This window comes from Pantherophis guttatus, chromosome 4 (genome assembly GCF_059756535.1).
Source record: "Pantherophis guttatus breed Tessera chromosome 4, ASM5975653v1, whole genome shotgun sequence".
In the NCBI taxonomy this organism is placed as follows: Eukaryota; Metazoa; Chordata; class Lepidosauria; order Squamata; family Colubridae; genus Pantherophis; species Pantherophis guttatus.
Genome location: NC_142066.1, coordinates 121,349,121 through 121,360,634, shown reverse-complemented (window position 1 = coordinate 121,360,634; position 11,514 = coordinate 121,349,121). Strand labels below are relative to the sequence as shown.

The 11,514-nt window shown below is 36.2% G+C and overlaps 1 protein-coding gene across 1 annotated transcript in view; it reads left to right on the top strand.

Moving 5' to 3' along the window:
• The first annotated feature begins 6,999 nt into the window (after positions 1-6,999).
• ABCB5 (ATP binding cassette subfamily B member 5) overlaps positions 7,000-11,514 on the top strand; it is a 49,124-nt gene continuing 44,609 nt past the window's right edge. Inside the window, exon 1 of the mRNA XM_034401807.2 lies at positions 7,000-7,153. The gene's annotated coding sequence lies outside the window, so the exon portion shown is untranslated. The remainder of the gene's footprint in view (positions 7,154-11,514) is intronic.

The window sequence follows — 11,514 nt, the reverse complement described above, 5'->3', positions numbered from 1 at the left end:
GTTAGGCCCATTAGGCCTGTTTTTTGCCCTCTGGAAGCTCCGGAGGGTCCGGAGGCTTTCCTGGAGCCTCCAGGAGGGCAAAAACAGCCTCCCCTGGCCCTCTGGGGCTGGAAATGGCCCATTTATGGACTGCCAGTAGGCCCATTTTTCCCCTCTGGAGGCTCCAAAGGATCCAAAGTGAAACTGTATCCAGAATACCAACTACATCTTCTAAAAACTGATTCCTTTATATAAGTTGATTTCTTTCCTCCCTCCTCCCTCTTTATTTCAACTAAAAACATTAGCTGCAAACAAATAAGTGGCTGATGCTGCACAAAAACCTAATGGCCATGGAGGAAGAGAAAAAATGCAGTTGCATAATAACATTAAGGCAGTGAAACCTGACATAATTTTGTATATTTCCATTAGTTATAATTACATTAATTACACCACTTCTAGTAATTTTATAGTTACCCATGTTTCCCTGAAAATAAGACCCTGTCTTATATTTTTTGAACCCCGAAATAACTGCTTGGCCTTATTTTTGGGGAGGTCTTATTATTTTGGGGCGTGTGGAGGAAACCAGAGGAAATGGCAGGGACCGGCTACCCATACGTTTAAATATTTTCAGGGATGTCTTATTTTAGGGGAAACAGGATAATTATTACCACACTTATCTTCCAGGTATCCAGGCTTCTGGAAATTCAGTGAATCAATGAATATATTTCTCTGAAAGCTGGTTTACTCAGGTTACCATTTTCAGATTATATCTGTATTTTATGAGTTTTCCAAACCCAATTCCCAAATTCACTGCTCTCTGCTTCATGCTCTTTCTGTATAAAAATGAACTTTATGCCTTATTTTACCTTCAGTTTGCCTGTTAAGAAGCTGCTTCATTTAACTATATAGTTGCTTGGGACAATTCATGAAGCTTCCCTCTTTATGGTCTTTATAGAGTGTCCCCCCTCCCCCAATCAGACTTGAAATGTCAAAGCAAGTAAAATTAATTCGATTTTAATTTCATTGGTTGTCTGACTGAATATCTGCTATCAAATTGACTGCTTAGATTTTCTGCAGGATGATCTGTTTTTCTTTGAGTCTCTCAATGGTACACCTACTGTCTTTGTACAGTTAGTTCTCAATTTATGGCTGGTTGCTTAGTGATCATTCAAGGTTAAGATGGACCTCTGCAGAGCTACTTATGATCTGGCTTCAAAGTTCCAACATTCATCTCCCCAATTGTCACATATTCACATTTTGGGTGTTTGGCAACCAGACCATATTTACAGCTGTTTGCAATATTCTGTAATCATATCATGTGATGTATGACTTTTTTTGCTGGAAACCAGTGTTTACTTCTAAATTTTGGCAAAAAAAAAGGGCCATTGTTCAACATTCATTCAATGGCTGCTGCATTTGCTTAATGACCATGGTGTTCACTTAACCATCACTGCAAAAAAAGGGATAAAATTGAACACAGTGATATGGTGACCCACTTAGTGGCTGGCATGACTTAAGATCATAATTCCAGACTGAATTTTGGTCATAAGTCGAGGATCACCTATATTAAGCTCATGTCTGATTGCTGGTCACACCTTTCTTGTCTTTCCTCATACTATTCCTTACATAATGGATTTTCCAGAAAGTTGGTATGCTCAGACTTTGATCATTTTGAGTCTAGTCATTTATGCCTTGAGTATTTATTTGTTTTCTGGGTATCCATGGCAATTTCAGATGTTTTCTCCAATACCAAAATTCACAAAATTCTATCCTGCTTCTTCAAAATTCAACTGATTTTTAAAATAAAGCATCTATAGTTAATCTTGAAAGATAGAAGCTATTTACTACTTAAAATATCTTTGGAATATTAATTGAATAATCATACTTCCTTAAAATCCCCAATTCCTAGTCCAGATCAAAGAAAGCTTTGAGTCACTTGGGCATTTTTGGTGGGAAGAGATTAACCATGTGAAGAGGGAGGAAAAAATTGGTGGGGCTGCAATACAGGTATGTCAGGTTTCTCTGATGTTTTACAAGCAAGAATGCAGAAAGTCATTGAAGAGGGACTTTTGAATGCAATGCAATCATCTCATGATGATTACATGCTTTGTCTCATTTTGTGTTGGTCATTTCAAACAGAAGAAAGATTCTGATTTTAGCTAAATGTGATGCTTCAAGAAAAGCCAAAGCAAAAAAAGAGACAGAGAGACAGAGAGAGACAGAGAGAGAGAGAGAGGGAGGGAGGGAGGGAGGGAGGGAGGGAGGGAGAAGTCTTGCAACTCTGTTACCTTGCCCTAAGGTATTGGGGAGTAATCACTTTTCAGCACCTTTCAGAAAAGCATCAGAGTGGGAGCTATTCGGCTGACTTCTGTCCTGCAATTAGATTAAACACAATATAAATAATTGTCATCTTAAAATACCAGTATTACTTTGCCCAGTCTTTTACTTAAACTGATCTTGGTGAGAGAGTCCTATATGTCAAAAAGTGAACATTCTTCCGTTTATATTGCTATTTCTCACTATAAAAAGATGACTTCCAAAAAGATTTTTTTTTTTGAAAATTGATGTATTATGATATACTATCATCTTCAAAAATGCCTCTAACAAGAGTGTATCCCAATCTCATACCTCCTAGATCATGGAACACAGATTTTTGGATTAAACATTCTAGTTTGTATGGAATAGAATCAGCAAGTAAAACTAGACTTTAGTAAACTTTTGGTGTGATAGTCCAAATGTGCCAGAACCTTATCATGAACTGCCTGTCATGGAAATGACTGAGACTGATAAATGAACCCACTCTTTCTTTATTTTATTAAAAATGCATTAAGTTCCAACCAACACTACGATGGGCAGTGGAGGGCAATATTCACAAGATCATCTAATGATTCCATGGCATATGGAAGATTGCAAAGAGTGTATGGTGAAAAACATGAATTAATGATATGGAAAGGAAAGGAAAAAGAGATGTAGATCTGAGTGATGGTGAGATGTCTTGTGGAATTATAAGAATATCTGCTTTTGGTTGCTTACCCTCTTAACTAGTAACTTTTACTAATCTGAATATGCATTCTCCCTAAAATGGGAAAACAGTAACATCAATTCCTTACTAACTCTACTTCAGATATAAACTCCTTTCTGTTTGCTTTGTGACAAGGCAGTATTTACACATTGAGAATATATTAAAGTAGTTCATATTTGGATTGAGACATACACTACAGGGGTAATAATCTTGGAATGTTGAATTATTACACATGTATAATTGTTCTTGAAATGCATTCTGTTGGCATACTCGCTACTTCAACTATGTTGAACAACAAAGTTCAACAATGACTACACATAAAAATAGAATTATGTAAGTTGATGATAATTGAAAGCTGACTGGCTGACTTTTGGCCCAGCCACCTCTCTCAACCCAACCCACCTCACAGAGTATTGTTGAAGGAAAATAGGAGGCAGGAGCACTATCTGTGCTGCTCAGAGATGTAGAAAATAAAGATGGCATAACAACAACAAAACTAATATTCCTATGAATTGTGATACTTAAGGATAGATAGATGATTTTGGGGAAAAATTATGCAACATTGAGAATGACGATGACTGAAGAGGAGATATTATTGTCAGGTAATTTCAGTGGCTGGTTGAGAATGAAAACCAGGAAGTTACAGAATGAATGAAAATGATGACTGTTTGGTGAGTATCTACTTAGAAAAAGACTAAGTCTTTCAAGTGTGTGGTTTAATAGTACGCTATTCATGTTATCATATGACAAAAGAATGAACCTAAAAGACAAATTAATTTGGTATTTGATAATGTAAGATAGAAAGAATTAGTGGATAATGATTAGAGGTCTTTGGGTTATCTTTGGGACCAAGACTGCCATTGCCAAGCAATGTGGTTTTAAAGTACAACATTACATGACTACTTAATATATCAACAACATTCTCTAGCAGTCCCAGTTGTTCTTGTAGCCTGAAGACATGTGGGCTGCGTCAAATGGGAACTAGTAGAAGTCACAGTGTTTGTAGATGCTAAGGGTGATGGGGAAAGACTGTGAGGAATCCCTGGAAGCCTCAGGGAAGATTAAGTGTGAATTGTGGATGGCAGGGAGGGGAATGGTCTGGTAAAATGCAAGTGCAGGAACAGCATAGGATGGAGGACATGGCATCACATGGCACCACATGAGTACAACTTGCAATCTTTCCTGCTGTGTTCTGCATTAACTTTGCCTGACTTTTCTTGGAGAAAGCCAGCAAGAAAGATCATAAATGGCAATCAAGTGATTGAATCTTCCTGCAAGTGCCCACATCATGATCATATGGCTGCCAGGAATGGTAAGATAACTGGAACATCATGAATGGGCTGTATCTCTATTTTCCAGCATCACTGTGACTTTCAATAGATGCTGAATGAATAGACATAAGCCAAGGACCACCTATGAAGGATCTGAATATGGAATAGAGTATCAAGAAGAGGTTTTTATCCAGATATTATGAAAAAAGATTTCAGATGTAAAACAACATTTTACAGGCCATTCTGTGTGAAGATAATAATCACTGCAGTTTACTCAACTATGATGAATTCAAGCTGATCTAGATATACCGTAGTATTCCAAATCATTTCTGAATAACTGTCCTGTAATTATAATTTCTACAATTGTGAGAACAGTCTTTCTGTATTTATAATAGTTATCTTGATGCATCCATTTTTTGTGATATGCCTAAGAAACACAATCCTATATTATCACTACAATATGATATTCAACTCAGTGGCATTTAAATCTGCATAAAATGATTGAAATTGCCATCAATCACCTATCAAGTTTAAATCAAAAGATTTCACTATTATAATAATAGTGAATTGTTAGTATAATCTTGATGGGATTAATGTGTTCAGAACACTATACCTATAAAATTGCTTAGACTAGGTATAGTATATTATGTTTTCTCCTCTTTTCCTTTTATGGTATAAAGTAGACTTTACTGACCTAACAAAAAGTTGCACAGCATGTCTTGTTCTGAAATATGAACTGCCATGACCTGAGAGTTATAGACAGACTCATTTATTTTACCAGACTTTTTCCTAAAGTCTGCATATTGTATGCATATACTCAAGGTCAATTAAGATGCATTTCGTAGTTTCTCAGAACCAAGTTAAATAATAACCTGCAACTGATTAATTTATTTAGCATGTATTAAAGGTAAAGGTTCCTCTCGCACATATGTGCTAGTCATTCCTGACTCTAGGAGGTGGTGCTCATCTCCATTTCAAAGCCGAAAAGCCAGCGCTGTCCAAAGACATCTCCGTGGTCATGTGGCCGGCATGACTAAACGCCAAAGGCGCACGGAACGCTGTTACCTTCCCACCAAAGATAGTCCCTATTTTTCTACTTGCATTTTTTATGTGCATGTATTAAGACACTAATAATAAAGCCTGTCTGGACTTGGTCAATTCCATAGGATATAATTTCATTATGAAATATCTTTTTAACTATTTCTCTACAATCTTCTCAAGTATGGAATCTATGACATCTACAATGTCCACTTCAACTTATAACAGTCTACTTCTTTTCAACAAACTTCCTTCAACTCTTTATTTCTAATCAAGGATAAAGTGTAGTGTTTAACAGAAACTTTTCTTAATATATGTGAGTTTTTTCCAGGATTCTTGAATATTCCAGGGTATGTAAATAGCCAGTAGTATAACTGAAGTAGAAGAACATGAAAATTCAGGTGGAAAGAGAAAGATATTCACATTTCTCCTATAGCCGGGGCAGCCTAATCCAGTATATTTTTACTCTGAGGTTAAAGGAAAGAGGTGATTTCTTCCTTTTTATAAATCTGATGAAAGAAATCTGCTATTCAAAAATCAGTGTTTTAGAGAAATGACAAGGTGTACCTGGCAGAACTCTCTGTTCTAAATTATTCAGGTGTGAGAACATCAATTGTTCAATAATAAAACAATCATACCAACAGTCATTTGCTATTTTGAGACAAAACACAGACACCACTCTTAATATTGGCAACTGGGGAAAAAAATCTTCATCCATTTTGGCAGGCTTAGGCTAACTACAAAGCACAGGACTGCCTCTGCGCATTCAGTTCTGCCTTCCAGGGGAGACGAATTGCTTTAGGACTCAGTAGGAATAATATTCAGTGGTTGAAGATTATTTCATGCTGTTTGGCTCTGCAGTCTGCAGAGATTTTAGTGCCAAGCAAAAGTGAGGGGGAAAAGAAAGTAATAAAAGCTATTCAAATGTGATACAATGCTATGCCTGCAGACATGGTGTACTGGGAAACATGTTAAATTACAGAGTGGTTTGCTAGGGAGGGTTGATTGTGAAATGTGATTGGGCAGATATTTGACAAAATTATGATGGAAAGGGAAGAAAAGTTGACAATAAGCAATATTTGAGAAACATTCAGATATGGCTCTAATAATCCATGAATATTTAAAGGGTAGCATTTGACATTGGTTGTACTTATTTCAGCTTTTGAAAACTGACAAATGAGATTCAGTATTTGATAAGGGACATGATTCTGGTGAAATCTAGAAACCACTCCTCTAGTCTTAAACACACTTAACAGAAAATAACCCAGAATGAAAATAGTTGGATTTATCAACATAAAATTATATATAACCTTTCACTGACTGGGCACTATAGCTCAAGGAGATTGTTCTGTATGATCCAGAAAAGACCAAACCTTCATTTTCTTAGTGGAGTTCATGAAGGGAAAAAGCCCCGGAGGCAGGTAAATCATTATTGAGATTATAAACTAAACTACATTTCTCAAATAGTCTGTTTCTTTATGATCGGCTGCTTCTATACATTCAGATTTGTTTCAAAAGGCTAGTGAAGGGAGAAAATGATTTCTCTCTCTGATCTTAGGAAAGCTTGTTAAATGGAAGGGCTACTTTTGAAATCCAGCAGCTTTTTGTCCTTTATTGAAACCCGATCCGGGAGAAGTTACCTCTCTGGGCGTGTCTCCCAAATAGCTTCCAGCGAAACCTTACATTAACCTTGCTAGCAAAAGGCAGGTGCCTAAACCCACCCCATCACCCAGGCGAGGGCATTTTCCAGCTTTCCCTCGACGCCAAAGGAGGATCATCGCTCGGCTTAGTACTTGGAGTTTACAGTTGAACATCCCAAGTACGTTCCCACAGAAGATCGAAGGTGAGGAGATGCTGAATTGAAATCTGAGGCCGGGGAGGTGGTGGGTGAGGACAGAATGCAGGCTTGATAAATGAGTGCAAATTACAGAAGAGGATCTTGCCACCGGGAATGGTTGCGCAAAAAAGGAAATTCGGCTAGGATATGGCACTCTCAGCTCTTTTTCGTCGCAAGTAAAGGACAATTTTAGTATTCTACTTTCCCTCGTACTGGTCCTCTTTAATTACCTTTGAGCGTCTGAAGGGCGAAACTTTCCTTGTCTATAAATCTCGGAACCGTTTTGCGGCTAGCGTGCTCCCTAAATGTGCGTGCGTGCGTGCGTGTGTGTGTGTATTGAGTGCTGCTTTCCCCAATCTCGTGCTCTCCAAATATGTTTTATTAATTCTCCCACAGTCCTCAGTCTATACTTGCTGTGTAGTGTTGGTATTGTAATCAGCATCAGGAAATCATGAGGTTGGGTATTTGTGTCTGCTTAGACGGCAATTAAATTCAGGATTCAGAGAGGCGTATCCCCAATTAAGGAGGAGAATAGCCACCCCTAACCTATATTATAGGAGATTGTTGCCCCAACCAACTCAGCCAATGCCATATTGGTTGGAGGTGCAGCGTTTAATACTCGGCATCTGGAAGAGTCATATTTTAACATCACAATGTAAGGATTAAATAAATATGTACCTAAATAGCTTAACTGACTGCCTACTCATTCTATGAAGAGACATCATTGTGTTTAATTTTTTTATAAAAAAGTACACCCCTTTTCTGAACTTGAAACAAGAAGTTCTGTCTGTCTGTCTGTCTCTGTCTATGCCTTTAAGTCAGCCTTGATTCTTGTCTGACTGCCTGGACAAGTACCTGCAGTTTTCTTAGCAAGATTTCAGAAGTGGTTTGCATTGCATGTTTTGTGGAACTGAGAGAGAATGACCCAAGGTCACCCAATTGATTCTGTGCCAAAGGCAGGACTAGAATTTATGCTCTCCTGGATTCTAATCTGATGCTTTAACTCCTACAACAAATTGGCTCTCCCACTCAACTAATTTATGAATTTCTCAACATTATTTGGTTTGCAAATTTAATTGCTGTGAACTACAATGACAATTCTTTGAACAAAAGAGAAATTTGGTTTTAGATGGAAAATGAGGTTATGGAATGTATTATGTGAGCAATCCTATTTTTAAGAAGTCCTACACATTTTGTACTTGTTTATATTAGTTGTAAATGGGAGTTATATGCTTAGCTTAAACAATAACTGTTGAAACAGACCTGGATTTTGGACCACAAAGAAAAAAAGTAAAGAGTATAGAAAGTCCTTTTGTATTTTACTCTTTCCATGTCATCTCTATATACATACATTGCAATCTGATTCATACTTAGTTCTGTATCTTGAAGTGGTTTGCTTTGTTTATGTGAAGTTTATTGTAGGATTCAAGCCATTATGTTTGTAGTCTGGATATCTGGAAAATGCATGGTTTATGCAAATCTTGAAAAAAACCACTGTTTCCATTATTTCAGTCCATGCTTACTGGAAATGGTAACCAATCTGGGTTTGGCCAACATGCTTAGCATTAAAAATCCCATGGACCAATATTAAAGAACTACCTAGGTTGGGAAGTAGGATAGCTTAGATAGCTAGCTACATAGCTGGATGGATGGATGGATGGATGGATGGAGATAGATAGATAGATAGATAGATAGATAGATAGATAGATAGATTGATTGATTGATTGATTGATTGATTGATAGATGATAGATGATAGTGGATGGATGGATGGATGGATGGATGGATGGATGGATGGATGGATATAGATAGAGAGATGTAGCATATTATCCAACTTTTTTCACCATGTTATGAAAATCCCAGCTGATCATTTAACAAACCATAATTTAGAAGAAAATATGTCTTAATCTAATTTATGACCCAAATAACTCTATGCTGATATATAAATATGTAGTTTATATTTCGTGGATTTGTGAACAGATATGTCAGTAAATGTATTGGTCTTTCATAGACCTCAGTTTTCAATTTTTTGCTATGATTAAAAGAGCTGTCCCCCAAGAAGATACATTTTATCTGAGATGTTTTAAGCAAATTCTTCTTGACATATGACTTTCAGAAGTTTGAGCTAACTCTCATCTCTCCAAGAATCAGCTGGATGTGATGAGAGACTTTATCCAACAGATATTGATTGCAGTTTGTGGATTGAAGCCATGAGTATGGTGCCACTTAGCTAATGCCAGTATTTTAAGTGGTAAAGTTAGTGAAGAAAAAGACATAAAAAGAAAGTTGGAAGGAAGAGGAAGAATAATCCTTAAAAATTGCTGGATCTCAGCTTCTAGCAGGTCCAGCCAATCAGATTGGCTGGACCTGCTTGGGGAATTGGGGAAAAAGATACTGTGTTCATAAGTATCTGCTCATAAGATTTCCTGTGGCACCTGATTTGCTATTGTGTGAAAGAAGATACTGGAATAAGCAGGTCTTTGGAATGAACTAGCACAGCCTTATAAATTTGTATGACATTTCTCTGATTTTTCTTATATATTTATTAACCAATATGTGTATGGAACATTAATACTTTTGTTTCAATATGCTATCTTTCATTATGTTAACTGAGATATTATATTCAGTAATTTCAAGTAGTAGAAAATTCCCAAATAAAATAAGCTTGGATGAGAAAAAACGACAAGGCAAGGAAAGGAGACAGGTCATGAAGCTAGTATCACCTATCAACCAAAATGCATTGTCATTCTGTCTGTGACTCATGTTTCAACGTTCTGTTGACTTAATAGGAAAGCAGGCTTTGGCTAACAAGGATTTAATTCAAGATGAGGAGTCTGATCTGTCATTACTAAAATTTGTTGAAGAAGACAGAAGGATTTGGCCTCAATTGTAATCTGTTTGGTATAATATTTATATTGATGGTTGAAAAGGAAGATTTTGCTTGAATTCTATTTTCCACTTCCAAGGAAAAGAATATATATCTTTCAAGCTAGGATATATATTCATATGTATTATGTCTTATAGCTTGAAAAAGGAATTTGAAAAGCTGGTATCTTAAAAGAAGCTTCATTCTCATTTGCCTCAAAAGAAACAGCAAAAACTAGGGCTGCAGCTATGCAAAAGATTCTTCCAACCTTCTCAAGATCCAAACTAACCCCTGAACTGGAACAGTACTGGCTGAGACCATGTGCAATTGGGTGCCTGGCCATCTGCCATTTAGATTTCAGTTGCACTTTGGCATTAAACATTGAGCAGGAAATTGACAGGAAGAGAAGACTAACCTGGAAAGTATATGGGAAAGTTTATTAGAATCTCCAAAGATGATGTTTTCTTGTGAGAACTTGGCCTATTTTTTGAATATTTTTTTTTTTAAATTAAGTGAGCAATCAATTAAATTATAGAGCTTTTGGAGGATTCCATTAGTGTTCAACAAGGCATATCTTCCTTCCATAGAAACCTAATGTGGGTAAGAACATTTAGTAAGAGAATGTTCGGCTATTACTTCAAAAAAAACATATGACTGGTTAAGGATTTGGCTATCTTGGATATTAGAAAAAATAGTCACAGAAATAGTTTGTCTGAAGAATGTTTAGGATGCTCTCTTCTTTTCACAACAAATGATCTAAATAAGTTTATTAACAAGATAATTAAACAAATGTTTAAATGTTTCCCAAGCCTGATAGTCTGAAGTCATTGTTGCTTATGGTATCCCTAACTTTATGTTAAAAAAAAAAAAGAATGATCACTGTAAATCACAAGTTGTCAATATTTTAGGGACTGAGGACAAATGGAGAAAGGTTTGAGGTTGGTTTTTTTTTTTGTTATTTTAATAGAAATTTATATTTCTGGAAGTTTACACTATTTTTAAACTCTTTCCAATCTCAAACTGGCAGGAAATTAGCCTATCAATTTCCAGAAATTACAGTCAAAAGGAGCACAGGTGCTTGTAGGCTTGGGAATCTTAGGTTGCTAGTTCATGCTACACAGATAAGGAAATATTTTTTCAAAGTTTAAGTAAAATAATCAGATTATGCTTTGCTGAGGCAAAAATATGGAATATATAGGATTCCATGCAAATCAGAATGGAGTATGAAATTTGAGTTTCCTTGTCTCAAGATGAAGATGACATAAACAGTGGTAAAATGAATTTCTGGAAAACCTTGAGATTATGCTAAAGAATGTTTACATTTTAATCACTATTTTATGACAGGGAAACCTGACAAACAGTAGTTGAATTAAGTTGATTTCAAAACTTTTGAGTATCTGGATTGTGGGAGAATATTTTTACTAAATTTCAACATTAAGAAAAACAATAAAAGTGTTCGATGTGAATTTTAAAATGAGCATATTATTTCTGAAGTATAATTTC